Source organism: Rhinolophus sinicus, linkage group LG09, assembly GCF_036562045.2.
Source record: "Rhinolophus sinicus isolate RSC01 linkage group LG09, ASM3656204v1, whole genome shotgun sequence".
NCBI lineage: Eukaryota > Metazoa > Chordata > Mammalia > Chiroptera > Rhinolophidae > Rhinolophus > Rhinolophus sinicus.
The window spans coordinates 102,429,097-102,441,032 of record NC_133758.1 but is presented as its reverse complement, the minus strand read 5'-3'; the positions used below and the strand labels follow the sequence as shown (position 1 = coordinate 102,441,032).

The 11,936-nt window shown below is 42.5% G+C and overlaps 1 pseudogene; it reads left to right on the top strand.

The window, feature by feature from the left end:
* Window positions 1-11,606: 11,606 nt before the first annotated feature.
* On the top strand, window positions 11,607-11,695 carry LOC141567076 (U6 spliceosomal RNA; annotated as a pseudogene).
* Window positions 11,696-11,936: the final 241 nt, after the last annotated feature.

Below are 11,936 nucleotides of genomic sequence, written 5' to 3'. Positions count from 1 at the left end.
GATGGGAATCATAAAAGCATCAAAGCATCATTGAGAAGTTTTGAAGATTAATGTGATAATGGAGGTAAAGTAACCACAGTAATTATTCATTAAATGTTAGCTAGCATGGCTATTGTTATAGATATACTATGACAGTATCATGATAAAGGTACATTGTGACCTTAAAAGAATGTTCCCAGAGCATAGTATATGCTGCATAAATGTTAACTGTTATTATTATTACAATTGTTAGTTCAGCCAGTGTAGCCATTTATCACTACAACGGCAAGAAATTGCCAATCTGGTTCTTGATGGTGGGTTTGCCATCCTTTGCTGCTTTTTAGGCTTTCACTCATGTGGGGGCGGCTCCAAGGCTCTCCACCCCAGCTGCAAACATACAAGAGGCCCGGAAGTCAATGCCTTCACTACAATCCTCTAGATTTCTCTCAGACCAGCCTTCAGCATTTCCCAGTATAAATTTAGGAGAGTTTCCGAACTAAAAATGAGAGAAAAAGAAGGTAGGGGGTAATTTAGTACAAAGAAGGTTTTCCCCACTGGACATTTTTACAGCCTCATACTTAAGGAGAGCCCTTTTTGACAATACTACTCTGTTTCGTAGTTTGGTGGCATGTACAGTGGCGCTTTTACACTGAAAAATGAAGCCTCTAAAATTAGATGGTGGCCGTAAATTTTTAATGGGCGCCTTGCACCGTTTACACTCTCACTTTACCTCCTGTGCTCCACTCAGCTGGGACAGCCCAAAGCTGCCAGAAACTTGCAGCTTGATTTGCAGCCAGTTCCACGCGCTGAGGAGTGGCTGCCCATGGCACTGAACGGTGGGCAAGGCAGCTGACGCCCTCCCTCTTCCAGGTGTCATCACCAGCTGCTTCTGCCATTGTGGAGAAGCCATTCTCTCTTGGCCCCCTTTGACCACAAGCTGCCTGGGGTCAAGTCCAGCTTTCTGCTTACCAGCTGCATAACCCTGGGCAATGGCTTGACCACTGTGAGTCCATTCCTCATCTGCAAGACAAGAATAACAATAGACTCCCCTCCTGTGGTGGGGATTAAATGAGAAAATGAATAGGAAGGTTGTGGGCATATATCGTAATTCCTTATAACTGTCTACCATTGGTGTTTACTGAGCAGCTAGTTTGTGCCACGCCCCATGCCAGGTGCTTGTACCGGTGCTATGGTGTTGAATCTTCACAACAGTTCCATCTCCATGTACATGCGAAAGAACTGAGGTTCAGGGGTAAAGTCCCTTTCCCTCAGACCCACAGGCGATGAGTGTAGAATTGGAATTCCAACTTGTCTTGTTTGATTTCAAGGTCTTCCTCTTCCTACCACACACACGATGCAGAGGCTTTATAAATAGTACCTTCCCTGTGAGGCTCAGGGTCTGTGGACAGTGATCTTGGCTTGGCTGTGGGTCCTTTCCCTCAAGCAGCACAGCAAGGTCTGCTCTGGGCTTTGTGGTTCCCCCAGAGACATGTGCTCAGCAGGATGTGAGGTGTGGGGTGCTCACTTACCAGCCTGGCTTATCTGCTTTGGGGCAGGCCCTTCCTGGCTTGGGCCTTGTGGCTTCATGACTTGGCACAGTTACAGTGACCACAGTGAAGCCACTAGTTTGCCTCCGAGCCACTCAGGCCCAGGGCCTGAGAGGAAGCAGGATGGAGCCTTGGTGTATATTTCAAAGGCTAGAGATAAAGGAGTTGACCCCCCAACTTCCCACCTGGTTTTATCTAGTAAAAGCAGCCATCTCTTTATCCCTTTGGTCCTCCCGTTATTTCAGGAACTGAAAACTGAAAGAAATGATTTTTCTCTCTCTCATACCTGACTCACTATTGCAAATGGCAGTTCTAGAGACCGTCTCTCAGCTGCTTTTCTCCTCCTATATAGGTCAGCTGCTGGTGGGCTACCTGGTGGCCATTCCCCCTTCTTCTGTCCTATGTCAGGATTTTCCTCTGAGGAGTCATGGTTTCTTTTCTCTCAGCCCCTGAGCTTTGCATAGGAACCACCTCACCCCCAGCCTCAGGGGTACATCATGTGACTCAGTCCAAGCCAATCAAAGCATCGAATTCCACTGACCACAGGATGGTTCACCACTACACATCAACCCACTGAAATGGAAAGAAACCTTTTCCAGGACGTCTCGAAAACCATTTTGAATTGGTTGCCATTAAGGATGGAAATGAAGTTTTCATCCATATTTACATACTTCCTGGCATATGCTGGGTACCCCTGGAGGTACATGTCCCCAATTTTGAGCAGGATGGTCCTACAGGTAAAGTCCCAAATCCTGTGTACTCTGTAAAAACATCTTCACAATTTAATGAAAACCCATCTTTTCAGCCCCATGTCTTACTACACTGACTCTCTTGCCATTTCTGGAATAAGCCACGCTCTTACGTTCCTCTGGATCTTTGCACAAACTCTTCCACTTGCCTAGAATGCATTTCCCACTCCTATGCCTCAAAAATTCTACCCATGCATCTATCTAGGCCCACATTAAATGTGTCCTGCTCAGGAATCTTTTAGTTTCCCAGATTTTCAGCTGCTTTCTCCTTAATTATTGCATGCGAGTATACCTTGACCTGTGCTTACCTGATTCTCTTCCTCACTGGACTATGAGCACCTCCCAAGCACCTCTTGTCCAGAAGCTCACATGCGCCTGAATAAAGGCTTATTGGATGGATGGATGGATGGATGGATGGATGGATGGATGGATGGAAAGATGGACAGATAGGCCATTGTGCTTAGAAAAACCAGTTCATGTACCTGCCACAGCTTCCTGGCCCAACTCGCATCACTTTCATGTCACAGTAATGGTGAGTAACATGTAACCCCTTCTTACACTGGCATAATTCTATTTATTAATTGCCAATTTCATAACAATTCATTTCACTGTTCATTCCTGTTAAACTCTTGAACACTTAATAGGAAAAGGAAGGCCAGCTGCTCGTTTCCCTTAGTCTGCTTGCTTGCTGACAGCCGCCAGGGGAGGAGTCCATCCTAGTGCTATGGCAGGGACTGGCTAGCTGCCCACCAACCCTGTTCCCTTTCCTTCTGGAGTACACAGCTAGATTATATTTCCCAGCCTCCCTTGAAGTGCGGTGTGGCCATGTGACAGAATTCCAGCCAGTGGAGCATGGACAAAAGTGACATATACCATTTCCAAGTCTGGCCCATGAAAACCACCCATGTGAGATCCTAGGTTCTTTCCCCACCTCCTGGTTGGATGTGACAGGTTCTGAGGTCCCTAGGGAGTAAAAGAGATTTCAGATGGAGGGAGCTTGTGTCCCTGAATCACCCGGTAGAGAGCTACTGTCAACATCCACATTGAACTAGGTTATAAATGAGAAATATCATGTTATCCTCGTAAACCCAGTGATATGTGGAGCTGGCTTATTCTAACTTATAAAGCCAATTATTACATTTTGATGCATTTTGCAAGTCAATTGTTAAATACAGTCACTATGAAAAGTTAAATTTTACAAACTAACAATTAAATACATTATTTTAAAAAGGTAATAATACTCAAATCGCATCCCAATCTAATACAATACATTTATCATATTTCACTATTATGTACTACCCTTGAGGTTATTTTTGTGAAAATAATGGGTCATTGGAGTGTTACAAATATCTCTTCCCTACTCTGCAATCACTAATGTCACATTGTGGCTTTGAAATCAGTCATGATGGCAGTATTTACACCATGGAAATTGGCAAACACTACAAAACAGGATTCCCCTGCCCATTGGGGAAGGTTAAACATTTACCCGTACACCATTCTAAGGTATCCCTCTTACAGGAGCAAATACTTCCCTAACATGTTGCCTTTCTACTTTAGAAATAGAGAACATAACAGATTAAATGCACATTGGCTAAACCCAGCTCGGCATACAGGAAAAGTGCCAGACGGCCACAGCAGCAGCCCAGAGCCCTGGCAAATGAAGCCTCACACGGCGCTCCACATGGCGGAGCTGAACGTGACGTTGTGTGCCTGAGATCCTCACTAATCTTCAGAGCACGAGATTATTAGGACCGAGGCGGGGCAGGTGTCCCTGCTCGCTTTCACGTTTATTGGGTGACAAGGGTAAATAAGAGGGAATGGAAATGCTTCCACCCACAGCTCTTGCTGGAGAATACAAAAGTGGGGACACTCTTGGTTCCTGTCCAGATTCTTTGGGGAAGGGAATTTCTCCATGTTGTAACTCTCAGCAAATGCATAGATTTTGGCACCTGCGTCTGGAGTGGACCTATGCAGAGCAGCAAAGCCGAGAGGGTGGGAAGTCTGTGCCCGAGGCAGGTCCGGGCTGCAGGTGCGAGGACAGCAGGCTTTGGGCCAGAGCCTCATTGACAGCGTTTGAATTCACCAGGTTTGCACATGGTGAAATGATCGAAATAATTATCCTTTGTGGAAGCCATAATATTTCACGTAGAGGAAGGCAGTCAGATCCTAGGGCAGCTCCGTCCTCCTCCGCAGGATATAAACTGCTGAAGTAGACCCCAGAGTGCAGGGCCATTTGCGAGAGACATCACACAATTCGCAGGACGTTCCCGTGCAGACACTGAATGAACTAATTCTGCTAATAGAGTATTTGATTTAATGGCACATTAAAGGGGAAAGGGGACGCCACACACATCCTTCAGCTCAGCAGTTGATGGGTTACTGTAGCTATCATGAGCAAAGGAGCCAAATTCTCCTCTGCCTTTCATCAGAGCAAGTGAGAGTCGCAGGAGCAGACACAGGTCATTTTACAGGTTGAGTTTTGGTTCAGGAGCTTGGAGCAAAAATCATCGGGTTAACACAGTTCTTTTGCACTGAGGTTATAATGACTGGTTGGAAAGACTGACCCACACAATGATGATGAGTTTCTTTCCCTCTTTGTTAAATATATATATATATATATAGATAGATAGATAGATAGATAGATAGATAGATATAGATATAGATATAGATATAGATATAGATATAGATATAGATATAGATATAGATATAGATATAGATATAGATAGATAGATCATGCCAGAGTGAAATGAAATAGAAATAGGAGTCACTTAATGGATCATCACATTTCCTTTCTGACTCATTTGTTTTTAGTCTTATGCCTTTTGGTTCCTTCTGTCATTTTTGAGTGCTTCCAATGCACCAGACTCTTTACATGCACCCACATGTATTTACATGTATTTCTTTGTGTAACCTGGGAGGGACACGCTACTGTCATCTTTACAGATGAATAATCTGAGGTGCAGAGAGGCTAAGTAAAATTCTCAAAGTTGCACAGCTAGTTGGAGCCAGAGCTGGGTTTTAAATCCAAATTTCTGTGACCTAACCATAGAAGCTGGTTCTTTATCCTACAAAGTACTGTCCTTTCAGCTGGAAGGTGGAGGGACAGTAGGACTCATCAGCTATCATCACCCAAAAAAGCGTAAACCAGAAATGATTTGTTTAGAGAATCAAACAAATAAACAATATATTTGAAGCAAATCTTTAAATGTTCAATTTCAAATTCAGTTTTTCAATTTTTAAAAGTGTTTCCCTAAAACAATACAATGGGAGTTTTATGGTAATCTGTTTTTCAAGAGAATTTCACTTCTATCATTTGTTTTCAAGATACATATATGAACCCTAACTGAAACAGATGGCAAGATTAGAAAAGGTGGCAAATTTTAATGATTTTGGTTTGTTCACTCTGTAAATTTATAACTCCCTATTTATTTTTCTATTCAACTGCCAGAATGCCCTTTCTGAAACTGAAATCTGATCAGGTGAGTCCCTTCCAAAGGTTTTTCTATAAAAAATGGGCTGAACTCCCCAGCATGGCTCACACATCATGGGGCCCAGTGCCCCTCTCACTCCATCTGCCCGCCCTCTCACTCTGACTTGCATTATACATGTCAACCACAGTAGGCTCCTTGGAGATTCTCCAAGACTTTGCACTATCTGCCTTCCCCATTTTTTGACTGGATAATGTGTAATTCCTCCTCCTTCCTTGAAAGCAGCTCCATGTAATGTCACCTGCTCCAGAAAGTCACTGTGGACTTCTTCATGTCCGTGCCCTACCTGCATTTGGGGCTGCTTAGCTCTGTCCCTATTGGAAGCCTAGGCTTACTTCTATCATGGCCCATGTCGCTTTTATCACCTTTCTCTACTTTACGGCTTCCTCAGGCCTGGTACAGTGATTCGATCCTAACTGCATGATAGAATCACCCAGAAAATCTGATTTAATTGGTGAGTGGTGGGCAAGGGTTGAGAAACTCTGGCCTCCTCAAGGTTAGCTAACCCACTGATTGAATGGATGAATGAATGAATGAATGAATGAATGAACACACTGAGGCACAGAGCCTGAGGTGCTGGCCAGCCTCCACCAACCCTGGAGACTTATGACTTGCTTTGCCCTGAAGTTCTTAGAATGTGTCTAACATGGCTTCTTGGTCACGCACCGGGTCAGGGGGCTGTGAATTCAGAATGAGTATGTCCATGGACCCCTGGTTTGACTTCAAGAATACAAATGAACTTCCACTTGTCCCAATACATAAAATGTGAAAGATGATTCCTCCCACAAAAAGGAACAAAAAAATGCTTTCTGGAGCTGGGTGGCAGACGCTGTGAAGTTACCCATTTTGACTGAAAAGGTGCCCCTTTCCTCCTTGATCAGCTTAGGCGAGAGCTCATCTCAAGTTCTGTGCCAACGGAGAATTCCATAACCCTGGGCAACTGGAGGGTGTAACAGCACTTCCCAATGAGCACTGGTACTACCTCCGGTGCTAGATGGCATATCATCCTGACTTGGGCTGCATCTATGGCAGAAGCTTCCTGTAAGCCCATCTCTGAGGTCGTAAGGGAGGAAACCCCACCATCACAGCCAACCTCATTCTGCCATTGCTGCAAACCGCAGGCACAGACAGAGAGCCTCCTTGCTACAAACCTGACCCCCCTCTATCTGCATTCTGAGGAGAAAAAAGCCAGAAGTCCTAGAGACTTTAGCTCACAGAGCGCAATCTTACCCGCTATAAAATAGTTGACGATCTCTTGCATTTGAAAAACCACAGATGCTTGCTGTGCCTTCCAGCACCAGGCAGGAGAAATGAGACAAACAAGCTTGGAAAATAAATCTGACTCTCTCACTGCTCCAGATAGCCGACAAGTGTTCGTCCATCTGCCGCGAGCATTCACACTGTGAATTCATTGATTTGACAATACTCTCGCATAATTGATGGAGGGTGAGACTGGCTTCTTGACTTGCCTCTGTGTTTGCTGTCTGATATCTTCCCTCCTCTTTACATGTGACGATGAAGGAGAAACCAAAGATTTTTCTGGCACTTTCTGATGGGATAACCCATAGACTATTAGCTTTCCTGAGACAGAATACTTTTTGAGTTCTTGCCTGGCAGGAACTGTTTAGCACCAGGAGTGCTTCTTTCCACGGACATATTTTCCTCATCTTCACAACACTGCATGTATGCTTTCTACCTTGGCTGTCCAACTGTATTCATAGGTAATGACAAATAGCTAAGGATCTGTTGCTATACCTGAAGTCTCTCCCTAGGAAGAGGGGCCCGGCAGCAGCCATGAACTTCCACAGAACAAAGATAACTGCAGAATTGTTGTATGAGATATTAGCCTGGGGAATAATACTGATCTTCCTACTCTCAGCTTCCACAACGACCCGTCCGCAACTCTTCAATTGTGGCATTCAGATGTCACCACCATCTCACTAAATGGAATCAAAACAGCTGTGAGGATGGCTGCTGTGTTTTATAGTACAAAGTCATCATAACTTACTTTACAAAGCAGCTAGCAGCTACCTGGCAAGCGCGCCTGAGATGGAAAAGCCGATCGCAAAAGGATAAACATGAGTGTAAGTTTCTGCATTCATGGGGTTGGATGCTGGAAATATCCTAGGATCATCTTTTGAAAACTCCATTATTAGAACAATGAATAAAGTTGCACATTGCTATTTCCTTTCTGAAATTGGTACATTCAGCCCACATCATACTTCTACAACGTGGTGGATCAATACGGCATTCTGACACTGTGAACCACTTGCTGTCCCCAGGGTCACTATATCACATCTCTACAGACAGCACAGCAAATTTCTTTATCACAAATTCCATTTTATCTTCGACTTCTAGTATAGAATTGGGAATATTTCTACAGGGGGGAACAATATCCATGAATCAGTTTTTCTCTCTTAACCTTGTAGTGTCTTGTGAGAATTCTGGCATTCAAAAACTGAGCAACTACATACCAAGGGTTTAGGTTTCCTTGGAAATGGCACTAACTGAGAATTAGCAGTTATTAGTGGGACAGTTGAAGTCTAGAGCTAGTTAGCACATTTAGTTGGAGCAAAGGTGTTAATGAAAGCAGTATTTGCATTTATTTCTCATCAAGGCTAAATGAAACTGGGTAGAAGAGTCAGGTCAAGTTCATCTTCTGGGGGAAAAACAATTCAGAGCACATACTCTCTTAATAGTGAAGCAGTCACATAAGAATAACAGCCAATATTATTATTCACCCTCATTATTTTGACTCTAGCTTTTGGGTCAGGGCACCTATACAAAGGCGTATCTGTAGACCTGGGCCCCTGGGAGCCACATACAGCTACACAATGTGGTCATGGCACTTCGCACGGGCTGCCATTTTCTAGAATGCAATACCAGGGTCAACTCCCTCTGGAGAGCTGACTCCTCTCTGAGGCTCCATAATGCATAGGAAGTCTGGTAATTCTGATGTGTTTTCTCAGGGCAACACTTGTTTCAATGCTTCCCCCTTTTAATCAGCGCAAAGTCAGGCCCGTTTCAGTGCTGATGGGCCAACACCAGCCGTAGGGAGTACTCATGGTCTGTTTCCTGCTCATTTAAGGGATTTAGGAATGCCTGGCAGACAGCATCTTATTGGAACCAATGAGCCCCATATAAAGCTTAAGGGATGTTGACAAACGTGCTCTTGGCTTTCATAGAATTTCTTCCTCTGGCGTCCTGGACAGCCCCATAACTTGTCCCTGGAAAGGGAGGCTTCAGAAAATTGCACTCTTTATGGTGGCAATTCAGTCTCACATCTGAGTCTTTGACAGTAAAGTATTTAAATTTAAAAGTGTATTTTGACATAAAGTCTATGGAAGCCCACTCCCTTCCGTTATTTGGAAAGTCTCACCAAGCAGAGACCTTGGGACTGGCTGCTTCATGGCTATTTCGTTTTCCCATTCAATCTATTTTCACTGAAAAGGAGACATAAGCAGTGAAGCCAATATAGTTTTATTGGATCCAATGCACTGCCACTAAAACAAATATATGTACACTCAGGCCAATACACTTTTATTAAAACAAATAGAATTTAATTCAAACCAGCATTCAATACATTTTCTCAAAGCAATGAAATTAAGCTCTACCAGTATTTCTGCTCAATATGTTTTCCCAATCAAATCCATTTGAACAAAGTGAAATATATTTATCATAGATAACACATTTTTATTAAAAACAAATTCAATGAAACCCAAGTTTCCCTTTGAACTGATAGATAGAAATTCTAACCAATTGTACAATTAGATCTGAGAAACAAATGTATTTTTACTTTAGCAAAAAGCATTTCTATTCAGGCCCACTTTAAAACACACTAATGAATAATAAAAGTTGCTCCAACAATGTCTTTAATGGAGTATTTTCTCAAAAGTATGTCCTTTGGGGTTGAAATACAATCTAGGGAAAAAAAAACACTTAGGGAAAAAGAACAGTTATGGGAATAAATTCAGATTTGTAATGATTGCACATTGCAGCCGACCTACGTGTACTTTGAGTGAAGTTTGTTGGATATGTGCGAGCATAAGACATGCTTGGGGACACTTTGTAGCTGTGTTTGCTACTATACCACATTATCCAGAAAACTCCTTCCTCATTGGTTTTCAAACATAAGTTCCCATCTGTCTGAGGCTAGCTAGGGATTACCGTGCACAGGGAGAACTTGATGGAATGGGAGGTCGTGTATTTGTGTGGTTCTTTGGAGGGGATTTCCATTTCAGTGCCTAGATCACAAACTGTCTTCAAATCTCCCGAAGAACCATGGAGAGGGAGAACTCACTCACTACATGAAAGCAAGAGTATCCAACTGCATTGCACCTCTACCCACGGCCACCACGCTCCTGAAGAAACACATCTGGAGAAATGACACCTACCCCTTCAGGACGCATGAGGGCTCTAAACCCTGGCCGGCGTGAACCTTGTTCTGTCTGCCTCTGTAGTGATTCCCACACTCTGTTTTATCTGCTTCCACCCTGCTCTAAAGCTGTAAGTCATAGGAACAGAAACAAAGAATTCTACTGCATCCACTAAGCAGCCCAGGAAATGGTCTTTAAATCAAGACTGTGGGTTCCCTGTACTATTTCCTCCTTCCTGCCTGGTGAAGGGCAAAAAATAGAAATTGTGCCACAAGTCACTGGGCAAATAATTTATTGACCTCTGTGGCACCCTGGCCTTGAATGGACCAGACCTGCCCTTCCTGAAACACACTTAGTCATGAAGGATACCTTGAGAGCAGTTAGCGAAAGACGATCAGTGCAGAATTAGATATAAAGGCAAAATGTTGGAAACACAAATATCTAGCACCCTGGGGATTGGCTAAATATTCGTAATAATATCTTCCTGATGAATTCTACAGTATTAATAGCACAGTATTACAAGTATTCAAAGTGATATCATAGAGAGATTTATTGAACGGGAAACGTACCTGGTATATTATTAAATGAAAAAAATGTTTAACAAAACATTATGTGTAGTATCTTCGCAAAAGAGACATGCATATCTTATGCGTAGACAAAAATGGGAAGATGACACTAAAATGTTAATAGTGGCCAAATGAGTGGTGGGGTTACAGATTTCTCTCTTTTAAAAAATTCTGTATTTTATAAATGTCTTACAATGAGCATATATTACTTTGGATATAAAAATTATTTAAAAAGTGATTAAAAGAAAAAAGAAACGATGGTATTAAATCCAATCGAAAATGTAGTGACCAAATATTGGGTCTGCCTCTGTAATCTTTTTTTTATTATTATTCTTTTTAATTGTTTTTTTTTTAGTAGTAAAGATTATGTATGATGCTAGATGGGCACTGGACTTATCAAGGGGATCACTTCATAGACTGCGTATACGCATGACCAAGGTACTGTACAACTGAAGCTGCCTCTGTAATCTTAATTCTGCCGTCCGTTCAGAAAGTGGAAGTATTCCACCTCGCATTCTTCATCTTTTTTGCAAGATTCTATTTGAGGACCTTGTTCAACTGGTCATCCAAGATGCACTAATACAAAAACCCAGGTAATAAATTTCTCCTTTAGTTTGTTCCCGGAAGTAGTGGCTCAGCCAATAAAGATGTGCATGATTTATTTTGTCAGATGATATAATTATGTCACCCCAAATTTTCCTTTTTGCTTTAGCCCAAAGCCATGCCTAGCTGTTCTAATGATCTCATCTCAAACGTCTGGTAACATCTAATGCCGCTACTCCTTTTCACTAATTTCAATTCTACTTTCTTCCTCTATCGTTCTGTTTTGTATTATACTTACTTAAAAAGGGATCCAATTTACTTTGGAAATAAATTTGAATTCCAAAAAAATTCCTATAGTGTGCTTGCTTCGACAGCACATGTACTACAATTGGAACAAAACAGAGAAGATTAGTGTGGCCCCTAATTTGTGAAGCATTCCATATTTTTTGACGGTTGCCAGAGGGGACGGGATAGGGGCATGGGTGAAAAGGGTGAAGGGGAATAAGAGGTACAAACTTCCTTTTATAAAATAAATACGTCATAGGGATATAATGTACAGCACTGGGAATATAGTCATTATATGGTAATAACTTGGTAGGGTGACAAATGATTATTAGAGTTACCATGATGATCACCTCATAAAGTATGTAAATGTAGAATCACTATGTTGTATACCTGAAACTAATAT